Here is a 9462-nt window from a genome sequence, read left to right on the forward strand (position 1 = left end):
TTATGGTCTGGTGGAACCCAAACCTGGACATAACTTTGTAAAGGAAGGCCCATCTGACGGAGTCAAAAGCCTTCTCTGCATCCAGACTCAGTACAACAGTCTCTATTTTTTGTTGAACTACATGATTTAAAATATGCAGGGTTTTTCTGATGTTGTCCTGTGTCTGTCTCTGTCTGATGAAGCCTGTTTGATCCTTATGAATTATCACTAGCAAGATGTTTTGTAATCTCTGTGCGATTATGGCGGTAAATAATTTATAATCAATATTTAGCACACCTATTGGGCGATAGTTTCCACATTCCAATTGATCTTTTCCCTCCTTAGGGATTAGCGAAATAATTGCGTCTCTCCATGAGGGAGGGATTATTTTCTTTTCCAGTACATTGTTGAAAACTCTTAATAAAACAGAAACTAACTGATCCTGCATTTCTCTGTACCACTCGGAGGTAAACCCATCCGTTCCTGGAGATTTCCCTCATTTCAACTTTCTAATCACTGATCCTAGTTCTGCTTCAGTTATTTCTGATATTAACTGTTTGTTTTGCTGTTCATTATTCAATTTGGGTTGGGAGTATAAGGTTTGGAAAAAATCTCTAAAACATTTATAGATCTTTTCTAGGTTTGTTTCAACCCTGTTTGTATGTATGTTCTGTATTTTGTAGATAAATCTTTCAGCTTGTTGTTTTCGTAGTTTAAATGCTAGGAGCTTCAGGGATTTTCCCGCTGCTTTGTAATATTTCTGTTTAGTAAAGAGTTTCTTTTGTATTTCTTGCATGTTTAAGTTATTCAGTTCTTTTTTAACTATCTCAATTTTATTTCTTGTTGCCTCTTGAAGGTTTTGGAATGTTCTTTCTTAAGTTTTTTTAGTTCCACTTCCAACTGTGAATTTTAATCAGAAGAAGAAGAATTAAAATCTTTTGACTCATTTTATTCTCTCTTCTGCCCAGATTCCTTGATGTCGTCATTGTATCAGCTGAAACATAAAGACAAAGACAAATGTTTTCCAAGTCCAAACATAACATTTATTAGACGAACAACTAATGAAACTGACAAAACTCAATAAAATCACAAACCAGCATCCATTTCAATATTTACCTCACTCCACAAACATCCACACACCAAGACAAACTTACGGGGAACCATTTCACCGATGCACCGTTCCCCGGAGACAGCATCACAGGTAACCCCGGAGCGATCTGAAGTTAAGGTTACGGGTCCTATACTTTTAAAGGGAGAGCGTGTTTCCCTTCTCTGCTGTATTCAAATTAGGGGACTGTCCTTAGCTAAGTTCATTTAAATCTAGTTGACTTTGTTCCAGTAAAAAACTGTTTTTAAGATCAAAGAAGTGTTCTTTTCTTTTGAATGAAGACATGACTTTTATGACTCTGTCCCGAGAGGAAGCTCTACTCTGTTGGCAGGACCACATTGTTTTACACCAGCTGTTAAACCTTATCAAAGTGGTCAAAAGGTTAAACTCACACACAGAGCCACGACCCCCTGTGAATGCCTGCTCAGTCCACAGAGAAACTAGCTGTGTGAGAACTACAAGCCAAGTTATTTTAATTCAACTTAGTGTAATATGTTTCAATAGAAATATCCTACATAAGAGATTACGCTAATTAAACCATGGATACAATTTGGAGTGAACTTTCTTATTTAAAACACTATTAATTTTATCTAATATTGAACATGTGGTTAAGTTTTTACAACTAGCATATTTTACATTTATTTTCTTAACACAACTGAGTTTGCTTTTGTTGTCTAATTTTCTTTTCGTTGGAGGAGAAGGCTATTATTTTTCCCCTGACTACCGCCTTTAGAGCATCCCAAAGTATTGCTGGACCCACCTCTTCATTATCATTTTCTTCCAGATTTTGTTTGATTTCAATTTTCATATTCTCCTTAAAGATTGTACTATTCAATAGGTTTGTATTCAACCTCCAGATCATGGATCTGCTTTTATCACTCAGTTAAAGGGACATATAGATTGGGCTGTAATCAGAAATTGGACTAGATCCAATCTTGCAACTTTCTAATCTATGCACATCTTTTTTAAACATAAAGAAATAATCTATTTGTGAGTATACATTAAAAGAAGAGGAATAATGTGTCACGACTGGTTGGGTTCTTATCCCTCCATATATCCACCAATCCCAGTTCGTCCATCATATTTTTCATTCTTTTACTGATATTTCTTGAATTTGTTTTCCCATTTGATGAGTCCAGATTTGGAGTCGCCAGCACAAATCATTACACTCTGACTTTTTGTTGCTGCTAATTCAAGTATTTTCTTGTAAAGTGACCAGTCACTACCTGGTGGGGCATAGACATTAACAAGACTTATCAGGAAGCCATCTATTGTCCCTGTAATTAAAATATAGCGGCCTTCCCTATCCTTATGTTCTGCAACATGTTCATAGTACAAGGAGCTTAATATTAAAATCACAACCCCTCTTCGTTTCCCGGAGCCGTGGGAAGAAAAATAGACAGACTTAAACCCCATCTTGTTCAGTTTGGCATGTTCAGAGTCATCTAGATGAGATTCCTGTAGCATCGCTATTTGAACTTTATCTTTCCTGAGTTTAGATAAAACTCTCCATCTCTTAATCGGATTCTTTAAACCATTTATATTGAAGGAAACCACCTGTGTCCTCCTCATTCGAGTTGGAGCCGACGTCACAGCGTATGGCGTTTACGTCCCTCGGCGTCATGTTTGCAGCCCAAAGACCAAAAGAAACTAGTCATAACACCGGTGTTTTCATTGTATTACCGACCGCAGCGAAGTTGTTTTGCAAATTGGATACTGGATATTCGCCCCCCGCGGAGTAATGGACGTTCAGCTGAAGGTTGATCCGATTTATGAACGATAATTTCGGCCAGCTGTTCTCTACCAATGCCTGCTGAAGCGCTCGGAGGTTCACATAGGGACCTCCAATTTCCGAACACTCCTGTAAATAAATGCTTTGTCTTGTGACCAACTAATACAAAAAAGTGGTAATTCATGCTATTAAACGGGGCACACTACCCTCTATAAAATCTTTAAGTCATATTCAATATTTTAAATAATATTAAATGTTTTCTTCAATAGCTTCCAAATTGTGTGCCCATTAACTCAAAATCTGTGTGAAATTGTTCTACTAGACTGTATAAATGAGGCACACTCATCTTTATTACATATTAACACTTTTTATATATATATTTAGCCATTTCTTTAGTATTTTTCTTCAATAACTTCTGGGTCATGAGACCTATTAACTCAAAATCTGTGAAATTATTCTGCTAAACTATATAGATGAGGCATATTTTTATTCAATTTTGACCCCTCTTTTATTTTTTAACCATATTTATATTTAAAAAATATTTTTTTTAAAAAGTTCATAAAATGTATTACTTCAGATGATAAGCACATTGAACATTGTAATTGAACATTACAATGTTCAATTACATAAAATTCTAGGGCTGAATCTATTTTATTACATGTTTACTTACCTGAAATATGTTAAATACAACAAATATTTACTTAAAGTGTGATCTATTTCATAGAATTTACGTCACCTTTATTGTTTAATTACACATTAATTGTTTAAAGATGGGCTCTTTCATCTGGTTTGTTTCATGATGTGGTGTGGCGGTGGACATACTTTATGAAGATGTTATTTTAATGAACTAAAACTAACTAAATCCAAAATCCAGGGAAAACAAGGAAATCCAAAACACAATGAAACAGGAGACAAGGGATAACAAAGGTAACGACTGGCAACGTGGTAAAGATCTAAAAGAAAAAACCAAACTAGAATTACTAAAGGAAGATATATAGAATTGAACATGGAAGAACAACTGAACCTAGGGTGATCAAAATAAGAAATAAACATTACTAGAAACACTGCAGCGAGGCTGAAATAAGAAATGACGAGAAGGATAAAATAGAATTAAAGCTGCAAGCAGCCTCGAACGGCCCTTGCAGCTCAGCGCCGCTCCGGCCTATTGGCCACCGCGGGGGTTCCCGCACCGCCGCACGCCAGCCACCGCAGATGCTCTCGCGCAGTTCCCACACCCATCTGCCAAGCCATACACATTGATGAGTTCAGCAGTGCTCCCCAACGACGTACAAAATATCTGGTGCAGATCGGCCGATGTAGCAAGGAGATATAGCTGATGGATTAAAATAGGTGGCGCAGTGGAGTCAAATTGCAATTCAATGCTATTGGGCTCCTGTTGGAAGACTTCTGGATCTAAGTTGGTAGCAATCGCTTCAGAGTGTCCGATCAGAACACAGGTTTATGTGGATGCGAAACAGATCAGAAAGAGTCCGGTTCAATTTTTTGCTCTTTATATATGTTTGCCAGAATGTACATGTACATGAAGCAGGCATTTAGGTACATGTGTGTCTGGTTCTGTAAACAAACAGAATAATACAAGCCAATTAGAACCACAGTTACAACGGAAGCATAAAAATAAAGCAAAGCTGTATTTATTTAGCTATACAGCTAAATAAATTGGCACATTACCTCTCTAACAGAAACATAATAGCATGAATGATAACAAAAAACTTACAGATTTATGAACGCACACAGTCATTCGGCTGCTTCTTTACTGCCTTTTTTTCTTCTCTGTGGGGTTACCAACTGCACACTTGTGATGCGTTCAGGGTGCATAGGAAATCTCCTACACAACCATACCCTTTTCTACAGCTCCTTAGAGGTTCACAAGTGTCAGTCATAAAAAGGTACGTGGAAATCCGATGATTCATCTATGACTTAAAGACAAACGTAAGCGTTTCTCCGTCGATCTCTTTGTCATTGGTATAGTGACACTGACCCCTACTGGCGACATACTGATCTAGTTATTCATCATTAGCTTTCTGTCTGATGCAAGTTATGTCTCTGAAAACTTCACTTCTCCCTCAATCTCTCTGTCATTGGTGGAGTAATACTGACCCCTATTGACGAGGCACTGGTGTAGTTATTCATCTTTAGCTCTCTGATGCAAGTTCTTTCTCTGAAAACTCTGTTTCCCGGACATGTGTTTGTCATTGGTGGAGCAATACTGGTGGTGAATTACTGAAACAGCTTCTGAACAGTGACTACTGATGAATGACATACATAATATTATTTTTAACCAGAATTAGTGAATCTTTGTACTCTAACTCACAAAACACAATTAGTAAAAAAAAAAAACAGAAAACATATAACAATATATATTTACATAATTATTATGTTAACATGGCCTGGATTGATACAATGTTCTGTATTGCATGGGCTGCTTTTATGTTTAAGGTTTTGGGAGAATGTATGTGTATCTGAACAGTTGGATTGATGTTTTGGTACCAATCGGATGTTCCATGTGTGATTTAGAGACAACCGTATGCCTATGGCAAGGGACTACAACTCGGTATTTTGCCACACTCACATGGTTCAGCCAGCATTGACAGAGTTCATCATCATGTCATTTTATGTCAGTTGGTACAGGATTAAACCCATATGAATCAGAGTAAAAGTAAGATGTACATTTGAAAAAATAGGTGACTTCCTTTCGGAAGTGGGCAGGGCTAAGGTGATGTCATCAATTGACCACCTAAATGTGATAAGGGCTGGTCTGTAGTGAGACATAAGAGGTCTGATGCACCTGTTACCTTGTATGTGGAAGTTATTGCACTTTGGTGTTTTATGGTGAATAGTCAAAGTTTGGCACTTAGCCACGCCCACATGTTTTGACGTACAAAAAATCCTGAGATAACTTTTGACCTTCAATGTTTCAAGAGTGTGCTGAGTGAGTTTGAAGTCTGTATGTGTAAAGTATTCTAGGGGGCGCTGTTGAGAAATTAGGCAACGCCCAACGACTGTCATGGATTCCTGTTAAGGGATGGATAAGGATGCATCCTAGTGAGTTTGGTGCAGCTCGGCTCGAAAATATAGAATTTAAAGCCAAACGTATGGCAACGGCATTACAGGTCAATTTGCCACGCCACCACTGCCACGGCCTCCGTTGAAAACTCTTGGAACTTTAAAGCAAGTGAGACCAACTTGTTATCCGTCATCCAACACAGAATCATCTTGATTAGGTCGAGATGACCTAAGCTCCATTTTTTTAAGCTCCATTTTTTCCTTGGAAATGGAGCTTTCCAAGGAAAAAAAAGTTACTTCGTGTTCTGAGTGGGCGGGGCTTAGATGACATCAGACTGTGACGATACAAGATCGTAAGGATCCAACCAGGATCACTCATGTCAAGTTTGGTGCAGCTCTGGTCGAAATTGTGGAATCTAGAGCCAAATGTATGGCAACAGTGGTACAGGTCACTTTGTCACGTCGCCATGCCCACCTACTCCATCAAAAACAAACAGGGTTGGAATCCACATTACACCAACATGTCTTCTATCTGTGGATACAGTTTCATGTTAATTAGATCAAAGGGGTAAGAAAACGACCGTTCAGAGTAAAACATGACACTTCCTGTTCTCAGGGGGCATGGCCTAAGTGATGTCATCATTTGACCATTACGTATTGTAGGACACCCGATGATGATCAATCACTGAAAGTTTGGTGCCTCTGTGAGTTTTTGTTTAAGAGTTATAACAGTTTTTATAACATGGATGGCAAATAGGTGAACTTTGACCACAGGAAACCCCCCTTTAGCAGGCACGAAAACGCAAACCTGTGATAACTTTTAATTGGCCGTGCCTTATGAATGATCTGACCGAGTTTGAAGCCGATCGATCGAAATCCCTAGGAAGAGTTTGATCAAATGCAAAGGCTGTAAACGGCCAAAATGGGGTCAAAATCGGAACTTAAATCGAAAATGGCCAACTTCCTGTCATACTTGCAATATGACATTAATAAACCCTTTTCACATGACGTCAGACAACATCTGTTTTGACTCGATGCAGTGTATCTTTAGTTCCGGTGTGTGGAGTTAAAGCCGTTTGTGGACTCTAAAGCAGCTGCCACAAATACGATTTCAAGATATATCACTATTTATAGATGTATCACGACTTGAGACCTGTAGTCTCAAGTCCAAAACTTGACAGTTATGCCAAACACCCGCTACTCCATCACGTCCTGAGAAGTCAAACTCTTGCTACGATAGACATAAGTAGGAAGATGCTGATAGATAGAGAAATGTGATGAATTGGAGAAATGTGATGAGCTATATATAAGTTCATTAACTTCACATTTCTCCAATGAATATTTATCAAAGGTTATGATTACAAGGTTAAGTTTCTTATACTTTGTTTTCCTGCGGTTGTAGACTTGGCAGTAGAAAATTGATAACATAGGAATAACACCTTTATATCCCTTTTAACAGGTTACACTTGATTCTGCTGTGGTGCCTGTGGAAACAAAGTTCATGAAGTTTGTGCTCAGCTGGGGAAGCCCTGTGGATCACATGGTGGGACTGCTGCTTCAAACTGCTCACTACAGTATAACATTACCTCTGTCATCCACCAGTTCACTGGAGACTGGCACCCGCCAAGGACCCTACATGGATGTTTTCTTAAGTTGAACCCTGAGTACATAATGTTGAAATAAAATTGATATGCCTTTTGTAAATACATTTTCTCTATCAATGACTTAAATTGTTAACTGTGATAATTATGTTTGTGGAATCTAGTATATATACAGTGTTTAATAATTATTGTTACATAGATGTTTGCAAGAAACGACCACAAACCTTATGTCTTTGTTCCACAATGGCAGCTTTAATTTTAGCATTTACTCTCCTCCACATACTTGGTTGTCAGATGTATAAAATTTACAAAAAGATGCAACTTAAATGTAAAAGTTGCACATATGTAGATTACTGAAGAGAAGCTATTTACAATAGTTTTTACACAACATCAATTAATTTATTAGTAGATACATATAAATATTAATTACAGGATAGATACACAAAGATTTCATTTCTAACACAGCTGCTTGCAGTAATGAGTGTGACTTGCAGGGAGGCTCTGTACTGGTTTGTTTCCTTTATATCAAGAGGCCCAAGATAGTTTGACGTTAGGCAGCAGATGTCCCACAGCTGATTCACTGAACTTACCATGGACAGAGGAACAAATCCATCCCAGATATGGTAGGTTGTTGGGTAAGCTACTGTAGAAAAAGATGGACAACAAAACAAAAGGAGAAATTATGAATCACATCAGAATATGTAAATTATTTGGCAGATAGCGCTTAAGTCAATATTTAAAATGCTTTTCTAAACAACAGTGTTGGAAGATGTCAGTGATTTTAGTGAAACGTTTAACAATACAGCACTAACAGGCAGCGGTGTATATGTTTCCCAATTGTGGCTAAAGCTGCTGCTAGCTGGTTTACTCTCCAATCGGAGGCTGGTTCCTTTAAATACAGTTGGAGAATGGTAAATTGACAATGACTAATAACACTTAAATACTGTTTTATTAAAGTTGATACAGAAAGTGAACCTCTAAACGTTACAACACTAACAGCGGTGTATACGTTTCCTAACTGTGGATAAAGCTGCTGCTAGCTGGTTTACTCTCCGATCGGAGGCTGTTTATTATATACATAGTTGGAGAATGGTGGATTGACAATGAGTAATAATGGCTATCTAACACTTAAATACTGTTGTTATTAACCTTACCTTTTATTATATCCTTAAGATAATGAGTATCCGTGAATTTTTCAGGCAGGTTTCCCAAGGCAAAATCACACCAGAAGTAAAGATATACCTCTTCGAGTTATGGCGGCCATTGTCTGACGTCACTGTGAAAAGGGTCTATTGTAAATGGGGTCTTTGCACCTACGGCGTTGACGTCACATCTCCAGGAGCTAATTCGGCTCACTTGTTTCCGCTTTGAGTTACCATGACTGGTAGAAAAGACTGAGGTGGTGAGGATGAACGCAGGCGGACCCAGGAGATAGGTGAAAAATTATTAATTTAATGATATTAATCCAAATATGGAACAACGGAGAACAGCACGGAGGAACAACTGACGACACGAGGGAACAGGTAACAAATGACAAGGATTCAACGAGAGACAAAGACAATAGGTGGGTTTAAATACACACGGGGTAATCAAGGGAATGAGACACACCTGAGAAACAATCAATGGGGAAAACGCAGAGACAGAGACACAGGGAGAAAACTGAAGAAAAAAAACTCTAAAAATAAATACACAGAAACACGGATCATGACAGTACCCCCTCCTCTAGGGGCGGCTACCAGATGCCCAAAAAAGTCCAACAAAAAACGACCCATCAGGGTGGGCGGAGGGGCGACGGAAGGGGGGCTAGAATCCAGAAAACAAAAACTCAGCGCAAACATGAAACTCAACATAGAAAACCATCCGGGGGCCGACCACGACACAGGAGATGGACCTCCCGTGGGAGGTCCGGTGGGAGGCAACGTTGGCGCAGGAAGCGCAGTCCTGCAGGCAGGTCCGGCGGGTATCGCCGGTGCAGGCAACTGAGCCCCGCGGGCGGGCGCGGCGGTCGCCGTCGCAGG

At 38.9% G+C, this 9462-nt stretch overlaps 1 long non-coding RNA gene across 1 annotated transcript in view; it reads left to right on the forward strand.

The window, feature by feature from the left end:
- The first annotated feature begins 1616 nt into the window (after positions 1-1616).
- Positions 1617-9462, forward strand: part of LOC107835102 (uncharacterized) — a 16922-nt gene continuing 9076 nt past the window's right edge. Inside the window, exon 1 of the long non-coding RNA XR_001660933.1 lies at positions 1617-1759. This is a non-coding gene — a long non-coding RNA (uncharacterized LOC107835102). The remainder of the gene's footprint in view (positions 1760-9462) is intronic.

Source organism: Poecilia formosa, unplaced genomic scaffold (genome assembly GCF_000485575.1).
Source record: "Poecilia formosa unplaced genomic scaffold, Poecilia_formosa-5.1.2 Scaffold1017, whole genome shotgun sequence".
Taxonomy (NCBI): Eukaryota; Metazoa; Chordata; class Actinopteri; order Cyprinodontiformes; family Poeciliidae; genus Poecilia; species Poecilia formosa.